The sequence below is a fragment of the Ascaphus truei genome, chromosome 3 (genome assembly GCF_040206685.1).
Source record: "Ascaphus truei isolate aAscTru1 chromosome 3, aAscTru1.hap1, whole genome shotgun sequence".
Taxonomy (NCBI): Eukaryota; Metazoa; Chordata; class Amphibia; order Anura; family Ascaphidae; genus Ascaphus; species Ascaphus truei.
Genome location: NC_134485.1, coordinates 281,676,267 through 281,702,535, shown reverse-complemented (window position 1 = coordinate 281,702,535; position 26,269 = coordinate 281,676,267).

Genomic DNA, 26,269 nt, shown 5'->3' with positions numbered 1-26,269 from the left:
GATCACATGCATTGAATTTGTCCTGAAGAGAAACTTTTTCTGGTTTTGTGATGAGTTCTTTTTACAACTGTGTGGGACCGCCATGGGGACCAAATTCGCGCCCAGCTATGCCAATCTCCTGATGGCCATGTGGGAGGATCAATATATATGGTCTTGGAGTGGTCTGGACGCGAATTTGGTCACATGGCGGCGTTATATAGATGACATCATCTTTATATGGAAGGGTACATCAGAGGACCTTAACTTATCCCTTACGTACCTTAACAACAATGAATTAAATTTAAGGTTTACATCTTCCATCAGTGCCTCCAGTGTAAACTTTTTGGATCTTACCATCTATTTGGAGAATAATTCCATCAAAACAAAAAATTTCTTCAAGGATGTTGATGCTAATAATTAAATTTTACAATCTAGCTGCCATCTAAATAAGTGGATTACAAATATCCCTTATGGCCAATACCGTAGGTTGAAACGAAATTGTTCTGACAATAAAATGTTCGAAGAACAATCTACGGTACTAACCAAAAAGTTTACAGAGAGGCGATATAAGGATGATGTCATCAGAAAAGCTTGGGTTAAGGCAACCAATACACCAAGGGAAACAATGCTTATCCCCACAGTAAAAAACCCACCGAGTGATGTTATACAAGTGCCATTCATCACACAATATAATAGGGATGCACATAAGATCAATAACATTCTAAACTCCCACTGGTCTATATTGAAAAATGACCCTATTCTAGGCCAACACTTACCTGAAAGAGTTAAAATGGTGTATAGAAAAGCTCCTAATATAAAAAATATAGTGGCCCCTAGTGCCCTTAAAAAATTTACTGCACATATTCGCACAGATTGGTTAGACCCCCCTAAGGGATTTTACAACTGTAGAATGTGCACTGCCTGTAAGTTTAGTTCAAAGGATATTAATAGTTTTGAATCACATGTAACCCATAGAAAATATAACATTCAACAACATCTCAATTGCAGATCTAATTTTGTTATATACCTCATTGAATGTGAATGTGGGGTACAATATATTGGCAAAACCATCCGCCCCCTAAGGACTAGAATATTAGAACACATTAGTAATATTAAAAGGAAAATTTCGACACACAGTGTTTCTAATCATTTTTTATTAATGCACAATTCAGATCCTAAAGGGTTAACTTTTAAAGCCATAGAACAAGTCATGCCCAATTGGAGAGGTGGCAATAGAAACTTAGCCCTCCTTAAAAGAGAATCATTTTGGATGTTTGAGTTAAATACATTAGCACCTTCGGGTTTAAACTTAGAATTTGACCTCAAACCATTCTTATAATGATTATTACCATGGTTTTTGATTTGTCAATTAATCCTGTTTCTCTGTACTGTTCCTTCTATTAGATTTGCGCCGTGTATACGTATTTTTATCCATTTGACAGTCATTTTTTACCCTACCTATATTTGCTTCCCTTTATATATTACATAGGACTTTGGGTCTCTGCATATGTCAGATGCATTAGATTTAATTACTAGCTCAGCCTATGTATTTTAGCCACGGCTATTATAGCCATTCTTAATTAAGATGAATTGTATAATTTATGTTTTTAACTATGTTTTTATATATTACCCAATATCGATTTGTCTATTAAATTTTTTAGCATTTCATATCATTTTATGATCCGTTTGTTTTAGATTAGCAACATTTGGCATTCTCTATTATAGTTAATTGTTTCCATGATCCAATTTATTCTCCACCTATGAGAGTAGAGGTTAGAGTATTTATACTTCTTATCCACTATGCAACATCACTCCTGAAGAAACCGACAAGGTGAAACGCGTAGAGTGATGCCACAAGATTAAACCGGAACCTCTGGAAACGGATGTCGTCACTTCCGGTCTTCGGTGAGACGCATCCGTGACACGCACGCCAGTACATTGGAACAGCTGAGACACCACTCATCCGGTCCGCAGAGATCCATCACTGTGACCTATATGCTTGTTTATTTCAAATACCATGTGAGTTTATTGGATTTTACTTACTTTTATAAACTTTTGTGTATAGTCTGCACTATGTCCAGTTCTATTTATTCCTAAGGGCCCACGGTAAAGGTGTACCTGATCGAGAGTGTTGTGCCCATTTGAATACCTGGCTGTGACCTAAGGTTTAAAGATACCTTTACATGCACCCTTTAATTCTCACGTTTGTGAGTATTCTGAACATAGACTTTGCCATTTATTTATCACCGAATTTTTACAATTCTGCACCATCAGTTTGTTGTTTTTGTATCCCACATGTTTTGCGCTTCCTGATGATTTCTACCCTTCACTTGTTCACGAGGATTGAGAGAGCAGTCCTGCACCAGGTCACAGCGGCATATACTACATGTGTTTGTATAAGTATCATTATTAATTATCTTATTTTTGCACTACACTGTGGGTTTATATGATTTTTTAAATTTAACCCAATACACTGAGCGCCATTTTTGATAAGTTTTTCTATACACATTGCCCCTCTTTTTGTCAAGGCTGCACCTGTTTGTATCACAGTAATTAATCACAAATGGCTAGTTCTAATGTGTTTCAGAATAGAACTAATAGAAACCTCAATCTAGATACTGTACATATTTCAAAGACGCCAACCTCTCATTTAGAGAGGATCAGGATAAGATTAACACCACCTGTATTAAACTAGAGCGCACACTAATACGTGATACTAAGAAATGGCTCAATTTGTTGTTTTTGAAGAAATATGTAGAATATAAAATTATTCCCAGAGGACTTAGGGTCCAAAAAAATCCTTCAATGGATTTAAGCGATGAGGAATTTATAGCTAAATGGAATAGTGCTCAAGACGAATGTTCTTTTAATTTGATTAAAATTATTATGCTACAGCAAGAGAAACATTTAAAAGTACTTGATACAGAAATTGAAGACCTAAGATTAGAATTAGGTTCTTTGGATAACATTAAAGATTTTACAGAGAAAGATGCCAAGATGCAAAAGAATATAGATGTTTTAAAAAAAGAGGTAATAGAAATTAAATTACAAAAATTTAGGAGGGATCAGGACGACTATGAAAAAGGAATTGAGAGGACCTGGAACAAAGGTTCAAAAAATGGTCGTAAATCACAATCTAGTCCTGATCCCAAAGAAAATAAACCTATATCCACCTCCACAATGGATACCTCCTATAGGGGGAGGTTTAGTGACAATTACCCTAAAACTCATGCTGGTTTCCTACCTCAGATTTTAATTAAAAAAGTGGAAACTAAAAACCCTCAGAGAGTAGGAAAAGCCAAAGAGAAAACTAAACACTTAGAAATCAGTGATATTATAGATATTTCCAATAAGGAGAATCCAACTACTGTGCAGCAGAAGGAACAGCCCCTTTTTTTGGAACAAAGGGGGTGTATGAGTTCATGGGAGACCAGGAACCCATTTCACCCCCTGACGACTCCAAATACAAACAAAAAACAAAACAAAAGACGCATGTCCGAGGGAGAAGAAGGTGCAGATTACGGAAAAACAAGAAAAATGTATTAAGCACACGAAATAAAAATATTTTTAATCTTAGCACAAAAACTCTAACAGAATGTCAAAATAAAGTTATAGGCAAGGGACTTACTTTCGCTCCCACCATTGGACCAAATAAATTTGGTCTTTATGTAGACGCACAAAAAAATTTGAGGTCACTTACCTTAAAGAGATTCTTTTTAGGTAAAGAAGCAGAAACTAGAAATTGGACTAAGACATGTAATGATAGTATAGCAGGTCCTTCAACTTCAAAGTTAATCACTCCAGATTTTGTACATTCCAGATTTAAGCCCAAATCCCAGTTTTTCCCAAAATTTGCCAAAGGGAATCATCTGGATGTCTTTTTCCAGTTAGTGACTAAGGACTTAGAGGCCCTTACCACCAATAAGAGTAAACAACACTCTAATCTAACCAAAGAAGAAAAATTAGTGTTAGAGGAATTGTCATTGGATAAAACCATTGTAATAAAACCTGCAGACAAGGGAGGGGGTGTAGTTATTATGGATCACGAATATTATATGAAGGAATCCAATAGAATTTTGGGTGACACTGACACCTATCAGAAATTGAAAACTAACCCCACTTCCCTATTCAAAAAAGAACTGCAATCTCTTCTGGAGGATGGGAGAAGATGGGGAATACTGGAAGATCATGAGTTCAATTTCCTAAATATAGAGGACCCAGTGTTCCCCGTCTTCTACTTTCTACCCAAGATTCATAAGAATCCTCCGCATCCACCTGGGAGACCAATTATCTCCGGTATAGGGTCACTGACAGCCAATTTATCAGAGTTTTTGGATAGTTATTTACAAAATATTGTTAAGAAACAAAGATCCTATTTGAAGGACACTACAGATGTCATTTTAATGCTTAGAGAGATCCAATGGCAGGAACACTATCTATTAGTCACAACTGATGTTACGGCACTATACACATCAATTAGACATAACGATGGATGTAGGGCTATTAGGTTCTTCCTAGAAAAGGAAGGTATAATCCCAGAGGTTCAAATTGATTTTTTGATCACATGCATTGAATTTGTCCTGAAGAGAAACTTTTTCTGGTTTTGTGATGAGTTCTTTTTACAACTGTGTGGGACCGCCATGGGGACCAAATTCGCGCCCAGCTATGCCAATCTCCTGATGGCCATGTGGGAGGATCAATATATATGGTCTTGGAGTGGTCTGGACGCGAATTTGGTCACATGGCGGCGTTATATAGATGACATCATCTTTATATGGAAGGGTACATCAGAGGACCTTAACTTATCCCTTACGTACCTTAACAACAATGAATTAAATTTAAGGTTTACATCTTCCCCCAGTGCCTCCAGTGTAAACTTTTTGGATCTTATCATCTATTTGGAGAATAATTCCATCAAAACAAAAAATTTCTTCAAGGATGTTGATGCTAATAATTAAATTTTACAATCTAGCTGCCATCTAAATAAGTGGATTACAAATATCCCTTATGGCCAATACCGTAGGTTGAAACGAAATTGTTCTGACAATAAAATGTTCGAAGAACAATCTACGGTACTAACCAAAAAGTTTACAGAGAGGCGATATAAGGATGATGTCGTCAGAAAAGCTTGGGTTAAGGCAACCAATACACCAAGGGAAACAATGCTTATCCCCACAGTAAAAAACCCACCGAGTGATGTTATACAAGTGCCATTCATCACACAATATAATAGGGATGCACATAAGAACAATAACATTCTAAACTCCCACTGGTCTATATTGAAAAATGACCCTATTCTAGGCCAACACTTACCTGAATGAGTTAAAATTGTGTATAGAAAAGCTCCTAATATAAAAAATATAGTGGCCCCTAGTGCCCTTAAAAAAGTTACTGCACATATTCGCTCAGATTGGTTAGACCCCCCTAAGGGATTTTACAACTGTAGAATGTGCACTGCCTGTAAGTTTAGTTCAAAGGATATTAATAGTTTTGAATCACATGTAACCCATAGAAAATATAACATTCAACAACATCTCAATTGCAGATCTAATTTTGTTATATACCTCATTGAATGTGAATGTGGGGTACAATATATTGGCAAAACCATCCGCCCCCTAAGGACTAGAATATTAGAACACATTAGTAATATTAAAAGGAAAATTTCGACACACAGTGTTTCTAATCATTTTTATTAATGCACAATTCAGATCCTAAAGGGTTAACTTTTAAAGCCATAGAACAAGTCATGCCCAATTGGAGAGGTGGCAATAGAAACTTAGCCCTCCTTAAAAGAGAATCATTTTGGATCTTTGAGTTAAATACATTAGCACCTTCGGGTTTAAACTTAGCATTTGACCTCAAACCATTCTTATAATGATTATTACCACGGTTTTTGATTTGTCATTTAATCCTGTTTCTCTGTTCTGTTCCTTCTATTAGATTTGCGCCGTGTATACGTATTTTTATCCATTTGACAGTCATTTTATACCCTACCTATATTTGCTTCCCTTTATATATTACATAGAACTTTGGGTCTCTGCATATGTCAGATGTAGTAGATTTAATTACTAGCTCAGCCTATGTATTTTAGCCACGGCTATTATAGCCATTCTTAATTAAGATGAATTGTATAATTTATGTTTTTAACTATGTTTTTATATATTACCCAATATCGATTTGTCTATTAAATTTTTTAGCATTTCATATCATTTTATGATCCGTTTGTATTAGATTAGCAACATTTGGCATTCTCTATTATAGTTAATTGTTTCCATGATCCAATTTATTCTCCACCTATGAGAGTAGAGGTTAGAGTATTTATACTTCTTATCCACTATGCAACATCACTCCTGAAGAAACCGACAAGGTGAAACGCGTAGAGTGATGCCACAAGACTAAACCGGAACCTCTGGAAACGGATGTCGTCACTTCCGGTCTTCGGTGAGACGCATCCGTGACACGCACGCCAGTACATAGGAACAGCTGAGACACCACTCATCCGGTCCGCAGAGATCCATCACTGTGACCTATATGCTTGTTTATTTCAAATACCATGTGAGTTTATTGGATTTTACTTACTTTTATAAACTTTTGTGTACAGTCTGCACTATGTCCGGTTCTATTTATTCCTAAGGGCCCACGGTAAAGGTGTACCTGATCGAGAGTGTTGTGCCCATTTGAATACCTGGCTGTCACCTACGGTTTAAAGATACCTTTACGTGCCCATTTACTTCTCACGTTTGTGAGTATTCTGAACATAGACTTTGCCATTTATTTATCACCGAATTTTTACAATACTGCACCATCAGTTTGTTGTTTTTGTATCCCACATGTTTTGCGCTTCCTGATAATTTCTACCCTTCACTTATTCTTGGCAACTACCATTATATGAGTTAGTGGCTAATGTTGCTGCTACTGTAGGTGTGTTAAACGCTTTTAGAGATCAACAAGCGTGCACAAATCTACGTTATTATACTTCAAATTAATGTTTGAAAAAGGCTCACATTAAAAGGGACAATAAGAAAAAATATCAAAAAGAATATATCTTCTACCTGTTCTTTTTCAAGTTGCACTGATACTGGACTTATGTCTGTTTTCTTCACCTTGTAATTAAGGGGCTATTGGTGTTTAAATGGTTGGGCATTGGCCCTTTCTTCAATGATGAAGAGATAAGGAGTAAGAGGCCAGTCTTCATTGTGACAGGGGTGAGTACAATATTAATTAATGTAATTCGTATTTTAGTTTACTCTACAATTGAATGGGAAAATGCACCTTTAGCCATATTTAGTAACTAGGGCTTTTGCACATTCCTGGGTGGTGGTGTTGGAGGTACAGGGTGGGTGAAGGGTGTCGTTGCCTGGGAGAGGGGGGTTAGGTCTCCCGGGTGGGTAGCGTGAGATGTTAACCCCTTAATTTCCTTAACGGTATATTAGCCCTCCTAAAGTATTAGGAGTGGGTGAGAGGTATGTGTCCCTGATGATGCGGGGAAACTACGGTCATGGTCAAGCAGCTTGCCCCACTGCTGTGAACAATAAGCTGTGGTACATCTGTATAGGGAGCTGAAGTTCAAATGTAACCTGCGGATTGGATTTGTAAAATGCACAAGTGGATTTTATGCAAAGCTGGGTTTGGATTAATCTGTATGGATTGGAACTGAACAATCCGCCAACGCATTTTATACCGCATTTTACACCACGGAAGGATTTTTGAATAGAAAGCTTGTGAAATTCCATGAAAAATATCAACAGTTTCCTCCATTTCTAGTTACATACTTGTGACAGTGAAGGGGTAACCAGGCCAGTAAATAAAGTTATTATGCCGAGCTGGGTACCCCTGAGTCATATGGTAACTGTGAAGTGTCAGCTCTGCAGCACACTGCTGGTTGAGAGCCTGTAAATTCATTAGAATTGTCTGTGTGTGTCCGGCTAGGAATAAGCGGACCACACATGTGAAAATAAGCTACATTGAATAGCTTCATTGAATAAGCTACATTGAAGAGATCCTCACAGGAGAGATAAGTGGAGCACAGTGATGGGGGGGGGGGTAAAAGCAGGGAAACGGCACACCAATAATAAAAATAAAATCCAATTTATTCCATAGTGACAAAAAGAGACATCCAAAGCAGGGGTCTAGAGTGCTTTTTTGAACCCTGCTTTGGATGTCTCTTTTTGTCACTATGGAATAAATTGGATCTCTTCATGCATATATACTACTAAAGATGGATGCACGCCTATGGAACCTATACCTCAACAAATTGCACCGTTAATGCATTGGTTTCGAGGTTTGCAACTACACATACCACATCACTGTATTTAGGTCAATTGGATAAGTGGGGTTGCGGTTAGGTTAGTTCTGTGCATTGCTACACTGAGTCACGGCCTAAACCGCAGGTTAATTGGATAAGTATCCAATACAGAGTAGGTTGAAGCAACGCACAGCAAGAAGGGGGTGACAGCAGGTCTGGCAAAAATCTTCTTTATTGTGGAAGCATTAAAAATGTGGAAGGCTGCAACCTTCTACGCGTTTCGTGCAATGAAAGTTGCACTTTATCAAGAAGTCAAAAAGGACTTCTTGATAAAGTGCAACTTTCATTGCACGAAACGCGTAGAAGGTTGCAGCCTTCCACATTTTTAATGCTTCCACAATAAAGAAGATTTTTGCCAGACCTGCTGTCACCCCCTTCTTGCTGTGCGTTGCTTCAACCTACTCTGTATTGGATTCTACCCTCTGGCGACAGCACGCAGATTGTGAGTAACCCTGGTGATTTACACATTCAATTGTTAGTACTACTGGGGGCCAGCCCAATGAGGTTAGGGGTGGGTGTTTTCATGCAACTACCCCTGCCTTCAGGGTAACTGGAGCCCTTCTTATAGTTGTACTGTATTCAAGTCCCAGGAGGTTACTTCATTAATGACTTTAACAATCACAAGTAATGGGACTACATACTTGAGCACCATATTACCCTTTTGTATGTCTAATTGGATAAGTATGGCTGCGGTCAGTCTTCACTCAGGCCTTGCAACAATGAGTCACTGTCAGACCGCAGACAGGGAGAAAGTTTAAACCACAGACCACACATAATTAGATAGCTAATTTGAGTTAGGTGCGGGAAAGATGAAAATTGGTGTGGGTACTGCTGGTGTCACAACAATAAGGCAGCCATGGTTTATGGGTTTTTAACCTTTTTGGAAAATAACGAATGATAGTCCCCCGCTTTTTTGGTATTAAAATTATAGAGAGCAAGGGCATTTACATTCAGGCAGGCGAGGCAGCGGATACATTGGGAATTAGCAAGCTTAATATATTACCGGCCATTCCGGTGAGTAACTCATGCATTTCTTAAGTGTGGACTTCTTAGACACCATGCTGAGATGACTCCAGAGTGTCAAGAAAGTCCGGTCTTAAAAAGGTACCGACATTGGAAAGTGTGAAGTGGAGGGAAGTAAAAATAAACAGGTTTCCCTGCCAGATGTCCAGATGTCCGGGACAGTGGTAGACATTCTGCTGCCAGAAAAGGGGCTTGGTCAGGTATGCTAATAGGCTCAGGTGTGAGGTTAGCGCATGACCCTTGGCATACTGTGAAGCCCCTTGCCCGGCTGCAGGGTGGCGATTTGGTTCCCACAGAGTGATTGGCTGCACATTATAAAGATAGGACTTTGGTGCTTTTAAAAGTCCGTGCCGCCAATCGGGAGATTAGTTTCATCTGAGCTACATTGTGTGTTACAAGAAATTCCATCGTAACTAAGACTTGTAACCTGCTTCAAAATTTCGTTAGAACTAAGGATTCCCGAACGAATCCTGCAAGGACAGAACGAAAAGTTTCCTTTCGGCGAAGATACAGGGATTGCAAGCGGCGTCTCCCTAGCCAAGGACTGTTACACGGCTCTTTTTGCGCATCAACCCCGCTTCTTGGAATTGGTGCCTAGAGACTTGATTTCTGTGGATTTCGTTCTGTTGTAAAACCAGAGACAGAACATGAAACACAGACAGAACTCAGTGCACATCCAGTGAAACTTATACGCGGTACAGTGCCTAAATATATATGTATAGATATCTATTAAATAAAATGGTCTTCTAGTTTAACATTTTGGCCAAATTGTTGTAAGCCCCTGAGCCACTACACGGCAGACCACATCTCAAGGGTCCCTAACACTAATATAAATTTTTAATAACCTGTGCATTACCAGGAAGAATGATTTATAATACATCTGTCAAAATTAGTTGCATAGTTCTAAGTCTGATTGAAGCTTTTATTAACCTGTACATTACCAGGAAAATCACTCTGTATTAGATTTGACACAATCATACTGCAAACAAGCAAGTTCCCCTGAGAGTGGGAGATGTTATGGAGTGAGCTTTTAAACATTCAAATGTGGTAGGGGGGGAGCTTAAATTAGGTAGGAGGTTGACACCCTCCAATCAGCTAAGACCAGCTGAACAAGAATTGTAAAACATACAGGACTGCAAGCGGCATCTCCCTAGCCAAGAATTGTTACACGGCTCTTTTTGCGCATCAACCCCGCTTCTGGGAATTGGTGCCTAGAGACTTGATTTCTGTGGATTTCGTTCTGTTGACATTTTATTTCGTTTTGCCCCATCCCAGTAAGTGTTTATTTGTAATATTTTGTACTTCAAGCTGTGTGTGTTTCTTGTGTAAATAAACTACAATTTATTTTATCTCACGTTTTGTTCAATCAAAGGATCCGGGTAATTTTTGTGTTAAAAGCACTTGTCTCCCGTGACAATACTGCAGTCTTCAAATTAAATACATTAAACCTAATAAATCCTAATTAGGTGTACGACATCTCATAAGTAATTTGCCCTTTACAGATGTACGGTAGGAAGACGTACTGTCTTCGATTACCCGGTTAAACCCCCAGACATTTATGCTGCAGGGGACCAATTCACAATCATGGAACACTCTCAGATATGGTCCAGGTGCCACAGACTTTTACTTCCTTGTCTGCTTTGCTAAGGACAGTAAATCTGGCTAAATATGTACAGTAGGTGGATAATATGTTGAAATGTAAGTCTGTAATTTCAGCATAAACTGTGATTTGTATACTGTATTGTAATCTGTATTACCTATATCAGTAACAGAGGGCAGATATTGTACCTGATTCCAGACCATAAAGCTGCTATAAGGAGGTGGGGGTGAGAAAAACAGTACTCTGGAAACAAGTTGCAACTCTGACCTGTCCCTTTGAGACCTGGGGCTTTTTAACAAAAATCAAAGGAAAAATACACTGACAAAGTATAATAGATAAGTCAAGCTAATGAGAGCTTCTAAACAAGTGTAATACCAATTATGGTGATATGTAATTTTAAAGAATATATCCTGTTAGGAAATTACATATATTTATAACGAATGTGTCCCAAAAGTAAAAAGCTAGTGCACCACATTATCCTTTGCTCCTTTATTTCTTTTTATCTGTCTATCAGTATTTGGCTTTGAAAGGAACAGCTGCTTATGAAAACATCTTAATTTATATCTAGCAAAATATTTACAGGGAGATCCCCCAGTGATGCACTTAACCTCACAAATAAGTGTGAAAAAATAATACAAATAATAAAAATAAAAAATTATCTTTATTTGATACCAATAAAATAATATCGAGGAGACAACTAGTGCATTTAAAAATGTATTAAATTATTAGCTGCGACTGGTATACACACGAGACAGAGAGTACTGCTGCGGCACAGTTTATTCGAGCATTTGCCCGTTCTGTGCCGCAGCAGTAGCCTGGCGCGCGCCCGAGTGTGACGGGCGCACGCCGAAGCAGCGGAAGAGCGCCCTCCGATCGGGGCGCTCTCCCTACCGCTGCCGGGTCCGCCGGGTCCCCCGGAACCCCCTGCCGCTGTCCCGCGATCGCGGGACACCAGGGCTCCCTCGGGGAGCCCCTGGACACGCGTGCAGCGGGCGCACGCTCCCGATGACGCGTGACCGCGCGTCTATGACGCGCGGCACGCCGAGGGGCGGCCACTAGCAAGCCGGGAGATTTCCCGGCTTGCGGTACCGACCACACTTCAATAAAGTGTGTCGGTAGTGTAGCTGCAAATATGGTCACTGGTAGTGCAGAGGTCTGGGCTCATAAAAGTGAAGGGAATAAACTGTAAATTAAAACTGTGTAACGTGCAATATGCAAAGAGGTAACAAAATAGGCAATTTGGTGTTGAACACGATTCCTTAGGGATCTTAAAATTACTTGACCAGTGAGGCCAAGTGACTTTATGATCCCTAAGGAATCGCATGATACAATTACATACTTAATAAAAACAGACCACAGACCACTGTTAGTGGCTACAGTATATCTCCTACTAGGCACCACACTGGAGAGTACACAGTAGTAATGCTTTATCCTCTTCTAAGCTAAAATAGCAGCTCTAGTGGATGCCTGTGGGCACGCTGGGCTAAAAAATATTAGTACTGATAAGCCCTACATTGTATTATAACTGCAGCTGAAAAAACTCTAGGGCTAGCGTCTCTGAGACATGTGTCTCAGTAGCGCTAGTGACGTCACACGTCTAGCATCACTGATACCCAGACAGTGTGACATCATTAGCACGCCTGAGACACATGTCTCAGAGACGCTAGCACTAGAGTGAGATTGTCTGCATCATGGGGGGATCCTCGTGTAAATATTTTGATTGCTATTATTTCCCTGAATAGCATCCCTCCAGTACCAGAAATTATTACTACTGGCTGAGCAGGCACCCTCTTCACCATTGTATCATATAATGTATATCTAGGTGTAAATGCTACAAAGAAACTGTTTTAAACAATCTAATTCACAAGGAAATCATACTCACAGTTTCTTTTCGATTTAAATGTCAATGATAATGCAGAACTTCACAATATATACCAAAACGAGATTGAACGCTTACAGACATTTACTGGACAGCCCCTGCCACTTTCACATTTTAGACAAAATATTTCCTTCATCTCTGCAAAAATAAACAGCCTTTGTCAAGATACATTTAAAAGGACATGTAGTAATATGTTAGTACAGCTAATTAAACTTTCTTGCCACTTATACTGTAGATACCTTTTGAGTATTTTGTTAATTTTATAGTTGTATCCTTTAGGTAAAATCATGCCAACTAAAAAAATAAATATGCTATAATTTGTTTTACTTGAAATAAATCATTTCAGTTTCTCCTTTCATTCTAAAAAGGACTATTGAATTGACATCACAGCTCTGTGCCCTTGGATGCTATTATCATGTTTATACTGTATGTTGACTTCAATTTTATGAATATATTCTTTGCTTAATAACACTGGTGCATTGAATTCTCATTTTAACATTACACAATTACTGTAGAAAAACTAATATAGCCAGATGTATTTCTGCATCATTCACAAATAACAATAAAGTGATTCAAGTTTTTAGTTTTTTTATGTTCCTTTAGGACACACCTTCTTTTGAATGTGGTAATTATGGATACATTAAAAAGAGAATACATTTTTAAAGACAAAGAAAGGAAATGACATCTGATAAAATTCGCAAATAGCTAGCAAAGCAATACAACTCATTGAAATGGCACCACATGAATAATTAAAAGTTGTGAATAGGGGCATAGTGAATATCTTATACCTTAATAGGTTTCTTTTCTTGTAAATCAAGTGGTTCCTCTTTCATTATACAACTTTCTACAATGGCACAGCTGGGATGTATTTTTATAATAATATAATGCACTGCAGAAAACGCTTCAAAACAAATCAAATGGAGCTGTAAAGCAATGGAGTGGACACATTTTAATACAATATGTTCATATGAAACAAGTACAGTATGTGTGAGATACTATATCTGTACTTATCCTTTCCACTGTGATTATTAATCATTATTTTAGTAGATATGTGCAAAATGTGTCAATTTTGCCTTTTTTTCCAGAAATTGTTTTTTCGTGTTGACCGCTGTATTCCATTCGGTATTTTCTCATTTTATCACTATTCATGCCGCTTTCGCGCAATCCGGCACCGGGCAACCGGACGGGGTAGATCGGTTTAATTTAATGGTTTTTTGTTTCTTTGGATACAATTCTTCTCGTATCCGCCATGTGGCAGAGTTAATGAATTATAATTTGGGTGCTATTCTTTACGTATCCACCAAGTGGTAGAAATGTATGCATTTAAAGCTGCAGTTCAGTCAATATCCTGCATGTGTTTTTTTTTTAATAAATCAGTTCTGTAGTAAGAAAAAATACTTTTAGCATTTTCTGTTTTTAAAAAAACAACTTTGAAACACCAATTTTCTTGTATTATATTTTAACAGCCATTTGCTAAGGCACTGCCCCTTCATGTCCTATCACAAGCTCTGGCACACCCCTTTGTCAGCACTGCCCTCCCTCTAGCATTTGTCAGTGCAGGAATGCTCATGAATATTCATGAGCTTCCACTGCCAGTCAAGCAGATTATAAACAAATGCCAGCTTTTAATATGTCACCAAATTTCGACCTATCAATACATGGAAAACGAATTGACCTGCAGCTATACAGTTCTTTAGCTAATTAGAGATTGCACACATAAAACTATTGAAGTAAAAAAATAAATGTAAAAAAAAAAAAAAAAACTGAACTACAGCTTTAATGAATTGGATTGAATTGGAATGTGTATTTGCAACATTGCTTTGCTACTTTGTAAGGGTGCAGTTGTTTAAAACAGATACTGGTGTACATACTTACAGTGGCCCATTGTGAATTGACCTTGTTTTTTTGAAGACGTTATCAAATTAGGCGTTCTTAATAAAAAGCATTAAAATACTTAATGTGTGCCTTTTTTTTTTTTTTTGTAACTTAAATTTTATTGCATTTTTCCAAACAAGTGATACAGAATACAGTATACATTACATTCATTTTTAGTGTTAATCTCCGCTATAGACAGTACCGTATGTCAGCTTGTGAGACATATCCCGGTTTTTCGGGCCCTACTCGACCGGATTGTTTTGGGTAGACTAGCAATAAAGATAATAACATAATTCACATAGTACGATTGATTCAAATTGACAAACACAAAATCAATAAAGAAAAATAAATAAATAATAAAAAAAAAAAAAAAAAAAAAAAAAAAAGGAGGTGGGTAGGAAGGGGGTAAAGGGGTGGCGCGGCCGGAAGAGGAGCATCGACTCGTGCTAGGTCTCTTCACCGCTCCTAGTAAGGTTCTTTGTGGGTTGCATCCTCTCCAGTTTAACACCTCTGTAGGCGTTCTGTCTATTTGTCTGTGTAGTCGTCGTGAGCTGAGTTTCCGCTCCTAAAGGAGAACGCACCTTCATCTATCACAGCCAGATTGTGTTCCTCTCAACCCCGGGGATATCCGTCTGCGCCAGCCAAGGCGTCCATACTTTGAGATAATTGGTGCCAGTGTCGTTAACTAGACTCGTCAACTTTTCCATCTGGCAGATAAACCACAATCGATTTCGAATCTTTGGGATACTTGGAATTTCGGGGCGTTTCCATAGTGCTGCTATCTCGCTCCGTGTGGCTATTGCAAAATGTGCTATTAGTTTATTGTTTGCTTTGGACAGGCCCGTTAGTGGTCTATTCAAGAGGAATAGCCATGGGTCTGGGGGAATAGTGAGGTCGAAGACTCTCTGTATCCAATGTCTAATTTCTTCCCATAGTGGGGAGATCCGCGGGCAAGACCACAGCATATGTAACAGATCGGCCGATCCTCCGCACTGCCGGGGGCATAGTGAGGAGGATCCAGGCACGAACTTGGCTAATTTCATTGGGGTGAGGTACCACCGCATTAGGACCTTATATGCGTTCTCCTTTAGTGTGGTACATATGGAGCTTTTTGCCGTGGCCATATATATAGCGTTCCACTTGTCATCTTCTAATGTCTCTCCCAGGTCTCTTTCCCATTGGGTTCTAAATGACGGTGGCTGCTGTCTAAAGCTCGCAGAATCAACTACTTCCTTGTACAATTGTGATGTGAGTCCCTTTGTGTCGGTCTCTGCCAGACAGAGCTTTTCGAATGACGTCAGGGGGGGGTATGGGGCAAATTTGTTATAAAATGCTCGAAGCTGGAGGTACCTAAAAAATTCTGAGTGGGGTATATCTTTTTCTTCTCTGACGTGATCAAACGTTTTAATCTTGCTATTGTAACCCTCCAGATCTTTAATTCGTATATAACCTTTATGTTTCCAAATTGATGCATCTCCCTCCAGAAGGCCAGGAGCGAACTTGGGATTGTTCCAAATTGGGGACATCGAAGAATTACTCGTTGTGAGAGAGTATTTAGTCTTATTAGCCTCCCAGATAGACAACGAGTTGGTCATTGAGGAAAGCGGCATGTTAGCAGATCGTCGTGCTGTTTTAGGTAGCCAAATCAAGTTGCGTATTTTTAAAGGAGCGCAGGCAGCACTCTCTAATTCCACCCACCGTTTTAAATGTGGACTGGATTGCCATTGAACAATTTGGCTTAATTGAGCCGCTTTGTAATATGAGAGCAGGCAGGGTACCGCTAGGCCCCCTGCTAGGACAGATCTTTTCATATTTAATTTGTTGACTCTCGGTTTTTTCCCTCCCCAGATAAATTTAGAGATTGCAGACTGAAGTGAGAGCAAATCCTTCAGTCTGAGTGGCACTGGTAACGTCTGGAAAAGGTATAGGATACGGGGGAGTAGGTTCATTTTGACGCTATGTATCCTACCTATCCAGGATATTCGTATAGAGGACCATTTATGGAGGTCAGCTATCAACGTCCGAATTAGGTTGGGGTAATTTGCATTGTAGATGTCTTTGGTGTTCTTGGCTATGTGGACTCCTAGATATTTTATGAATTTCTGTTGCCAGTGGAAGTTAAAATTCAGTTGCAATAACTTCTCTACGTGTCTAGGGAGATTGATGTTTAGGGCTTCAGATTTAGCTTGATTTATTTTAAATCCCGAAATGCTCGAGAATCTGTCCAATAAATCCAATAGGTTTGGCAAGGAGGTGAGGGGCTTTGAAATAATTAGTAGGATATCATCTGCGTACAGGGCCGCTTTATGTGTTTGAGAATATACGTTTAACCCTGAGATGTCCGGGTTGCCTCTAATTTGCGCCGCCAGTGGTTCTATACATAGAGCGAACAGGAGAGGGGATAATGGGCATCCCTGTCTCGTGCCACTCTTAATTTGAAAGGGGAGAGATGGAAAGCCCTGGTGTATTACCCTGGCGGTAGGTCCTGAGTACAGCGAGAGAATCGCTCTACTCACCTGATCCCCAAAGCCAAATGCCGCAAGCGTCTCCTTCAGGTAAGGCCAGTCTATCCTATCAAAAGCTTTTTCTGCATCCAGACTTAACAGCATACTTTGTGTGTTATTTTTAGTGGCCAATTCTACCAGATCAATAAATCGCCGGGTATTGTCCGCTGCCTGTCTGCCTTTAATGAATCCGACCTGATCTGGGTGTATAAGTCTGGGTAGGATTAGACATAATCTATTGGCCAATAGTTTAGCGTATATTTTAATATCAGTATTGATTAGGGATATGGGCCTATAACTTTTGCAGTCCAGCGGATCTTTACCTGGTTTATGGATTAATGATATAGACGCCTGTAACATCTCTCTGGGGATGGGGGCTCCTGCTAATATTGCATTGAACACGTGGAGCAACCTAGGGGCTAGTACTTTGGCAAATTTCTTATAGTATAGCCCCGAGAAGCCATCTGGCCCTGGGGCTTTTGAGGGTTTGAGTTCCTTAATGGCTTGTGACACCTCCTCTATAGTGAAATCAGCGCCCATGGCCTCTCTCTCTGCCTCTGTCAATCTCCCTAGTTTTGTGCTGGCTAAGAAATCTCTCAGCTTCTTGCTCGTTTTAGCGTTACTGCTGCGGCACAGTTTATTCGAGCATTTGCCCGTTCTGTGCCGCAGCAGTAGCCTGGCGCGCGCCCGAGTGTGACGGGCGCGCGCCGAAGCAGCGGAAGAGCGCCCTCCGATCGGGGCGCTCTCCCTCCCGCTGCCGGGTCCGCCGGGTCCCCCGGAACCCCCTGCCGCTGTCCCGCGATCGCGGGACACCAGGGCTCCCTCGGGGAGCCCCTGGACGTGCGTGCAGGGGGCGCACGCTCCCGAAGACGCGTGACCGCGCGTCTATGACGCGCGGCACGCCGAGGGGCGGCCACTAGCAAGCCGGGAAATCTCCCGGCTTGCGGATCTGGCCGCAGTGCAATTAAATGTGTCGCCAGTGTATGTGCCACTTTCTCTCCATTATATAGTGTTTCATAGAACGAACCAAATTCTTCTACTATTTTCTTAGGGTTGGCCGTGGGGGTACCTGATTTTAAGCGTATAGCTTGGATATTAAACTTCACTTGTCTGTCTCTTAACGCTCGAGCCAGCATAGTATCCGGCCTGTTCGCTTTTTCGTAAAATTTCCTCTTAGACCAACTCAGCGCGTTATCTGCCCTGGAGGTCAACAACATGTTTAGTTCAATTTTGGTATCTTTCAATTCTTGTAGGGTTTGCGGGTCAGGGTTACTCTTATGGAGTGATGTAAGGGAATGTAATCTCGATTGAAGCTTCATAATTTTTGAGTCCCTTTCCCGTTTTCTCCTAGCTGTGGTGCTAATTAGTATGCCCCTCAGCGTCGCTTTGTGAGCCTCCCATAATACAAACTGGGAATCTACAGAGCCTGTGTTTGTGTGGAAGAATTGAACTATTTCTTCCTTTATTGTCTCATAAATCTCAGGAATTTTTAGGATTGATTCGTTGAGCTTCCAGTTCGCTCCTGGTCTGCCTGTTCGGATGTGCTCGCACCTTAGCTCTATCGGTGCATGGTCAGACCATGAAATATCATGGATCCCAGCTCGGGAGACCATAGGAACCAGTTGGCAAGAGACGAAAAAATAATCAATTCTGCTGTAGGAGCCGTGTGGGTGGGAATAGAACGTATAGTCCCTATCAGTCGGGTGTAGTTCTCTCCATATGTCAGTCAGTTGGTTGTCTTTGAGGCCCTTGCGTAAAGAGGTCCCCACTTTTTTATGTACTGTGCCCGTATTCCCTGATCTGTCTAGATTTGGTTGCATGACCATGTTGATATCCCCTGCGAGTATTACGCCGCCCCTTGCGACGGTGCGTAGAGTCCGAAAAAAGTCTTCAAAGAAGACTGCGTCCTGCTCGCAGGGGGCATAGATTGTGGCTATTGTGATGCATTGCTCCCGTATCGTGCCCACTAGTATAACAAAGCGTCCCTCTGTGTCTCTTTTAATAGTTTGGGCTACAAATGGGATTTTATTATGGAACAAGATGGCCACTCCACGTTTTTTAACCGGTGCGGAGGAAAGGTAGAACTGGGCATAGTCTTTGTCTAGGAATTTAGGCGCGTTGGTCTTGCTAAAATGAGTCTCCTGTAACATTAGGACATCTGCGTGTTTTCGTTTATAGTCAGTGAAAGCTATTTTTCTCTTGGTTGGGCTATTAAAGCCCTTAACGTTATGTGATATAAGGGTTAACGCCATCACTTAATGTGTGAGAAGTGTAACAAACTAACGTTTGATGACTCACCCTGTCCACTTTGTCCCTTGTTCAACTGGCGGACGTTTTTGGTGTTACCATCCGGCAAAGTTCTTGTGTTCCGTCTAGGTCGGCATCCTCCCCGGCCGGGTGGGGAAAGGATTGGGAGGGGTAGGGAGGGAGGAGACAGTACAAGGGAAAACACATAAGGGGTAAAGCAAAATTGGAAACATAAGTTAAATCGCTTTGTAATAATGAAAAAAAATAAAAGAAAAACCAGAGCTCCCCTCGGGGTCCCCCGAGTGGGAGTCTGACGCCCAATGGGCAGGTCGGTATGCCTGACCTTCCAAAATGGCCGGCTTTCCCTTCCCGGGACCGACCCCCCTGGGACTTGTTTGAGGTCCTGATTCGTCAGGGACCTATATGAGGAACACATGTACGACATCGTGGGTGAATCCCACCGGCGCAAAACTGATAACTAACTTAACCTTAAACTGTAGCGTGATTTTTAACTTTATAACGACTTACAGCAGTACCTAAGTTATAGTGAGTGCATATCCATATATATACATGCATATACCCAGCATTTGAATGAACCCAATTATTTAATGATTTAATGAACATATTTAACATATTTAACCCCATTAACCCTATATAACATATGAACCATAAATAACATATATAACCTACAACATATACAACAGAAGCAACAGATATTCTATACCATCTAACATACATATAACATAACATACAGAGCCTCATTGAAACTTTATTGGGAAGGGCTCCGCGTCAGATGGTGACAAGTGAATTGAATCTTTCTTTACCCTCTTTCGTTTGTGCCTTTTTTTTAACATTCTTTCCCCGCACAATTGCTGAGTGGACATTATGGCTACACCACAGACGTATAAAAAACCTTACTGTAGTTATGCGTTTTTAATATATTCAGCGATTAATGCTGCAGCAGAAAAGATGGCGACTGTATCAGAAATATATGAATATTTAATATCGAACTACGATTTTTATAAGTTTTCACCTGACGTTCATGGGTGGAAGCGTGCGATAAGAAAAACCTTAAGTAACGATCAGTGTTTTTTTCGTATTGCCCCTCCTGCCGGAGAGATTTGCGGGTATTGGGGTGTCATGCCAGAATTTCACAGTATGTTTGATCATGGCATTCTCAAAAGAAGAAAAGTGGGTTCTAACCCATATAAGATTCGTCAATCCCAATCCAGCAATGTGCCGGCAACAGCACCACCAGCACCGGTGTCCGGTCCGACCGTCAGTGATAACCTTGTGAACGGCAATCCTTTGTACTGTTACCTGTCCCCGCCAGAATACCTGGAAAATTTCCAGCCTGAGCATGATTTCGCGTTCAGGTACCAGCAAGCTTGCATGTACCAGAACCAGTATCAAAATGTTTTCCAGCATCATCAGCTGTCAACTACAAGTGTAGCAGGCCAGTTGTCACCTGTCAACTATAATGCAGACTTGAGGAGTCACAGTGAGTCATCACCACCCATTTGGCAAAGCTTTAAAGAAGGTACAGTATACAGTAATGTACTACACTGTATTACACTGTACTACAGTATAATGTACATGATAGACTTAAGTTTTTAGCTGCAATTCAAGCAAACAAAAATTATTTTTAAAACAATGCAGTAGTACTGTATGTATTTTACAGTACATTACTGTACTAGTACTACTGTACTTATGTGCATCAATACAATACAGTACTTTACTGTATGCGAGTTGAGGGGATGTTTCTCTGTTGAGTACACTTTGAAGAACGATTTGAATGGCCGCTAAAGTACGTGACGCTGCTGCAGTGCAGCTTACAAATGTAGGGAGAGGGTGGGGCTCAAGAGTCAGAGCCAATCAGAAGTTTGTTCTCATCGTCCACAACAGTTGAACGGCTGCTTTAATTCCCAATTAAGCAACTTGACACATGCGCAATACCAATAATAATAGCATATTTTTTTGTTTTTCCCCAGAAACGAAACTTTGTCATCCAGCTCAAAAAGACAGGATTTTGATGGACCTCTTATATCGCTTATTTTAAAAGTTGCTTTCGCATTGTTTGCCAAGTGAGCAAACATTTAGTGACAGTGCCATTTTTATCTATCTATAGAACAAATGTGAGCTTTATAGAAATCCGTATACTGTACAGTACTGTATGCTGCTGTTTGAATATTAAATTCTTTTTTTACTTTGTACAGTACTGTCATCACCACTACTGTTTTACAGTACGTTGCATTACACAACTTTTCTTATAAACACAAAAAATAAAAATGTATATCTTTTATTCCATACTGCATGTATTATTTTTTTTTTTTAATTATTTTTTAATAACCGAGAAATGCCCTTTCTTTCCGTACTGTACTGTACGTGAAGTGCGATGCTTGGTTGAACTGTTCATAAGAATTTCAGGTCTGCAATAGGGGGTCGGTCATAAAATACTTTTATTTTTTAATGCATACAGTAATACAAAAAAAACAGTTGCTGTGGTCTTTCTCTTCGTTATGGCATTGCGAGATGGGGGGAGAGAGGGGGCTGCAGCTCTGAAAAAATGGTAGAAAGAAACAAGTACTGGTAATATTGGTAAAAATGATTAAACCATAACAAAATTTCAAAAGATTAAAAAAAAAAAAAAAACACATGTTTTTTCCCCCAACAGGATTTCTATACAGTTACTGTACTGGAACACTGAGAGATGGTGGGAGAGGGGGGTTTGTGTAAGATACAGGCTTGTTTGTACTTACACTAAACACAGTACTGTAATCCTACACCCCCTTCCTTTTTTCACTGCAGCTGCTGAAAATCCTGAATACTGTAAATAAGCAGACATGGTTAGTTTGATTAAAACAAACACATGTAAAAACACCTTTTATTTTTTTAGCACAAACAAATTTCTATACAGTAACATACTTACCTGTGCCTGATTGACAGAAATACATGATTACACAATATCAATATTTCAAAACCATAAAAACAAACAGAAAATGATTAAACACATTAAACAAGAAAACAATAGAATTTTTTTTTTTTGGATGAAATTTTTTTGCACTACTGTAGAGTTTGGGAAAAGTCATTAGCAAGAGGGGTGCTTGGTGAGGGAAGAGTGAAGGTCACATCATACAGGGACAGGGACAGGAACTCACAGGAAAGAATACATCCCCACAATCTTCCTTTCCATCATCTCCATGTTCCTTGCCATCTTTTCCATGTTACTTGCCATCTTCTCCATGTTACTTTCCATTTTCTCCATGCGCATATCTATACTCAACATGGTCTCCAAAAGAAGATCAACTTTTTGCTCCATGCTGTAGACATCTGCGTAGGTGGGTGGTGGAGAAGGTGACCAGGGGGTTGCCAGGAGAGCAGCAGTATCGAGGATGGGTTGTGGAGCATGTGAGCCGGGGGTTGACAGGAGAGCATTCTCAAAGATGGGTTGTGGAGCAGGTGAGCCGGGGATTGACAGGAGAGCAGCAGCATAAAGTATGAGTTGTGGATCTGGTTGGCAGGGGGTTGACAGGAGAGCATCAGCATCGAGGATGGGTTGTGGATCTGGTCGGCAGGGGGTTGACAGAAGAGCAGCAGCGTCGAGGATGGGTTGTGGAGCAGGTGAGCGGGGGGTGAAAGGAGAGAATCGGGATTCCACTTGACTTGCACAGTGCTAAGTGCGTCGATCTTCTTCTTTACAAAATAAGGCCATGGGGTCTTAACCTTTGGAACCTTCGGAACATTTTCTTTATTCTGCTTTGATTTTCGCTTAGGTTTTGGCAGGGAAACAGCTTCCGCCTTTCGCTTGGCCGGCATGGCAGAAACAAGGTGGTTCCTGCGTCTGTAGAATCGGGGGCAATCCATGGAAACAGATGGATGAATGCATAATGCAGTATGTGGACAAGAGCAAGTTCAGATAGAGATCAGTGTGTGACATTGAATTGCTATTGGATTTTGATGACAACATCTCACGATTGCCCACTTGAGTTTCTTGACGGTATTGCAAAACACGCTAAAATGCCATTTACTAATCCGGACAAAACGATAACCAAACGCGTGTTTAAGTCGGCATAATTAAATCAAATTGCGCGCCATCGAATGGGTATTCCGATCTACAACCGCGTTAATCGTTCGAATAGCGGCCGCTACATCCATAACATTCACTTAACAAAATAGAAACTAATCATTGTTGATGAAATTCTAAAACAAGATAATTTAAGAATGATCTAGAAAATAAAAAAAACAGAAAAAGGAGACAAAACATTCAAATCAGCAATATCCCTGGAACTATTGCTGCAGATATCCTCCAGCCCCACCAAAAAGGCAATTCACATCCATGGATCCAGCTCTAAAAGAAAGAGGCATGCTAATACTGTAGATAGATAGAACAGACAAAGTATTAGGCTCATGTTTTAAAGATCCAAAAATCAGGAGAAAACGAAGGATTAAACTGCACTACTTTACCATAAAAGAGTCATAACATGCAGCAGAGAACAAGACGGCATCCATTTTGAAAATGACAACTCCAGATTTTCAATGATCTTTCAAGTCACTATAGAAAGGGGAAGAAAATTGACACCACTCACAACACCATTCAGAGAAAGAGGAATGCACTACAAATGGGGTTATCCCTTCAGATTTACTGTACACAAAGAAGGGAAACAGATTTTACTCTACTATCCAGCTGAAATTGATAGCATTCTGAACAGCTTGGACTTAAATACTATAAAGAAAAGTGAAGACCAGCATAAACCAGAGAGAGCCTGAGTGACAGGGAACTCCATATGCTCCTCTGGAGGATGAATTCATGAGACTGCCTCATCCCAAAACTTAAGAGCTGTAAATTTAAAATAACAAAAGGACAATTATTTGATTTGTCTCATTAGAGATTAACAAAGAGACCACAGATGGAGAGGTCATTTGAATAACTCAATATATTTAACAATAGATAAACTCAATATTTATACAGTTTAAACAGAAATTGGACTAGTCATAGACTCTAAAATAAAAAATATGACTTAGAGACCTGAGCCTAAGAAGATTAAAAGTACAGTTGTGTGAAAAAGAAAGTATACCTCTTTGAATTCTATGGTTTCACATATCAGGGCATAATAACAATCATCTGTTCCTTAGCAGGTCTAAAAATTAGGTAAATACAACCTCATATGAACAAAAACACATGACATATTACACCGTGTCATGATTTATTTAACAAAAATAAAGCCAAAATGGAGAAGCCATGTGTGAAAAACTAAGGACACCCACTTGCTTCCATAGGAATTAAGATGCTAAGTAGCAGACAGGTGCTGCTAATCAAATGCCCTTGGTTAATTGATCATCAGCAAGTGTGACCACCTCTATAAAAGCCGAAGTTTTAGCAGTTTGCTTGTCTGGAGCATTCAGGTGTGTTTTAACACAATGCCAATGAGGAAAGCATCAGCAATGATCTTAGATAAGCAATTGTTGCTACCCATCTATCTACAGTGAGAATGATTATTCAAAAGTGGAAAATATTCATGACAGTTGCCAATCTTCCCAGGAGTGGACGTCCCAGCAAATTCACCCCAAGGTCAGACTGTGCAATTCTCAGAGAAATTGCAAAAAAACAAAAGAGTTACATCTCAAACTCTGCAAGCCTCAGTTAGCATGTTAAATGTTAAAGTTCATGACAGTACAATTAGAAAAAGACTGAACAAATACATTTTGTTTGGAAGGGTTTCCAGGAGAAAGCCTCTTCTCTCTAAAAAGAACATGGCAGCACGCTTAGATTTGCAAAGTAGCATCTGAGCAAACCACAAACCTTCTGGAACAATGTCCTTTGGACAGACGAGACCAAAGTGAAGATGTTTGGCCATAATGCGCAGTGCCACGTTTGGTGAAAACCAAACACAGCATATCAGCACAAATACCTCATACTGTTAGGGATAGTAGGTAAGGCCAGAATCTGCACGTGTGTTAAACCATCCATTTTGTCTGTTCATAACCTGTTAAGATTCTGTAGTCAGCCTTTTGCTGAAATATAATTTCTAATGTATTCAGCTTCTGCCAAAATACATTTCTTCTTTCCTTGCTAAGATACTTTTTGTGTTGTCAGTTTCCTGCTGTTTTAGTCATTCTGATTGGCTCTAGTACCATGTGACAGGCTTTCAATGACGTCACATCCGTTCTCCCCCAAGCCTCTGTCACATGGTCTACTAGAGCCAATCAGAGCTGGGATGGAGTTCCCACGCTCTGATTGGCTACCGTACCATGTGAGGCCGGCCATCTTTCTTTTCATGACGTCATTTTAAAGGCAATTGAAGCACAGCCATTCTGATTGGCTGTGCTTTCATTGCCTTTAAATTACGTCATCATTTTTTTTTATCGCCCAAAGCACATGGTTTTCACGGCCCAATCAGGGCCGTGGGAACCATATGACGAAAATGTGACGTCATGGGCCTTTAAAAGCTTATGTCGTCTCATTTTAGAGCCAGACGGCGTGGAGGAATGATCTCCCCTCAAAGGATAAGGCCGGGGCGTGGCCGCGGAACAGAAGAAGAGCGGATAAAGAATACAGATGAAGACTCCACAGACGGAATGGATTACAAATGGAAGACACAGACCGCTGTATTGTTATGGTTTCTTTTTTTTATGGTTTATTATTTTATGGTTTATTATTTTATTGGTTCCTGTGCGTGAATTGGTTCGAGAGTAAGCAGTATCAACAGGAGTTGGTGAGTGGGACAAGTAATGGTAAGTTTACAAAAGAAATGTATTTTATTTAGCTTTTTTTTTTAATGTGATTGATTTTTTTTAATGTCCATTTATTGCCTCTGTATTTATGTATGTCCCTATGGATATACATAATACAGAGCAAA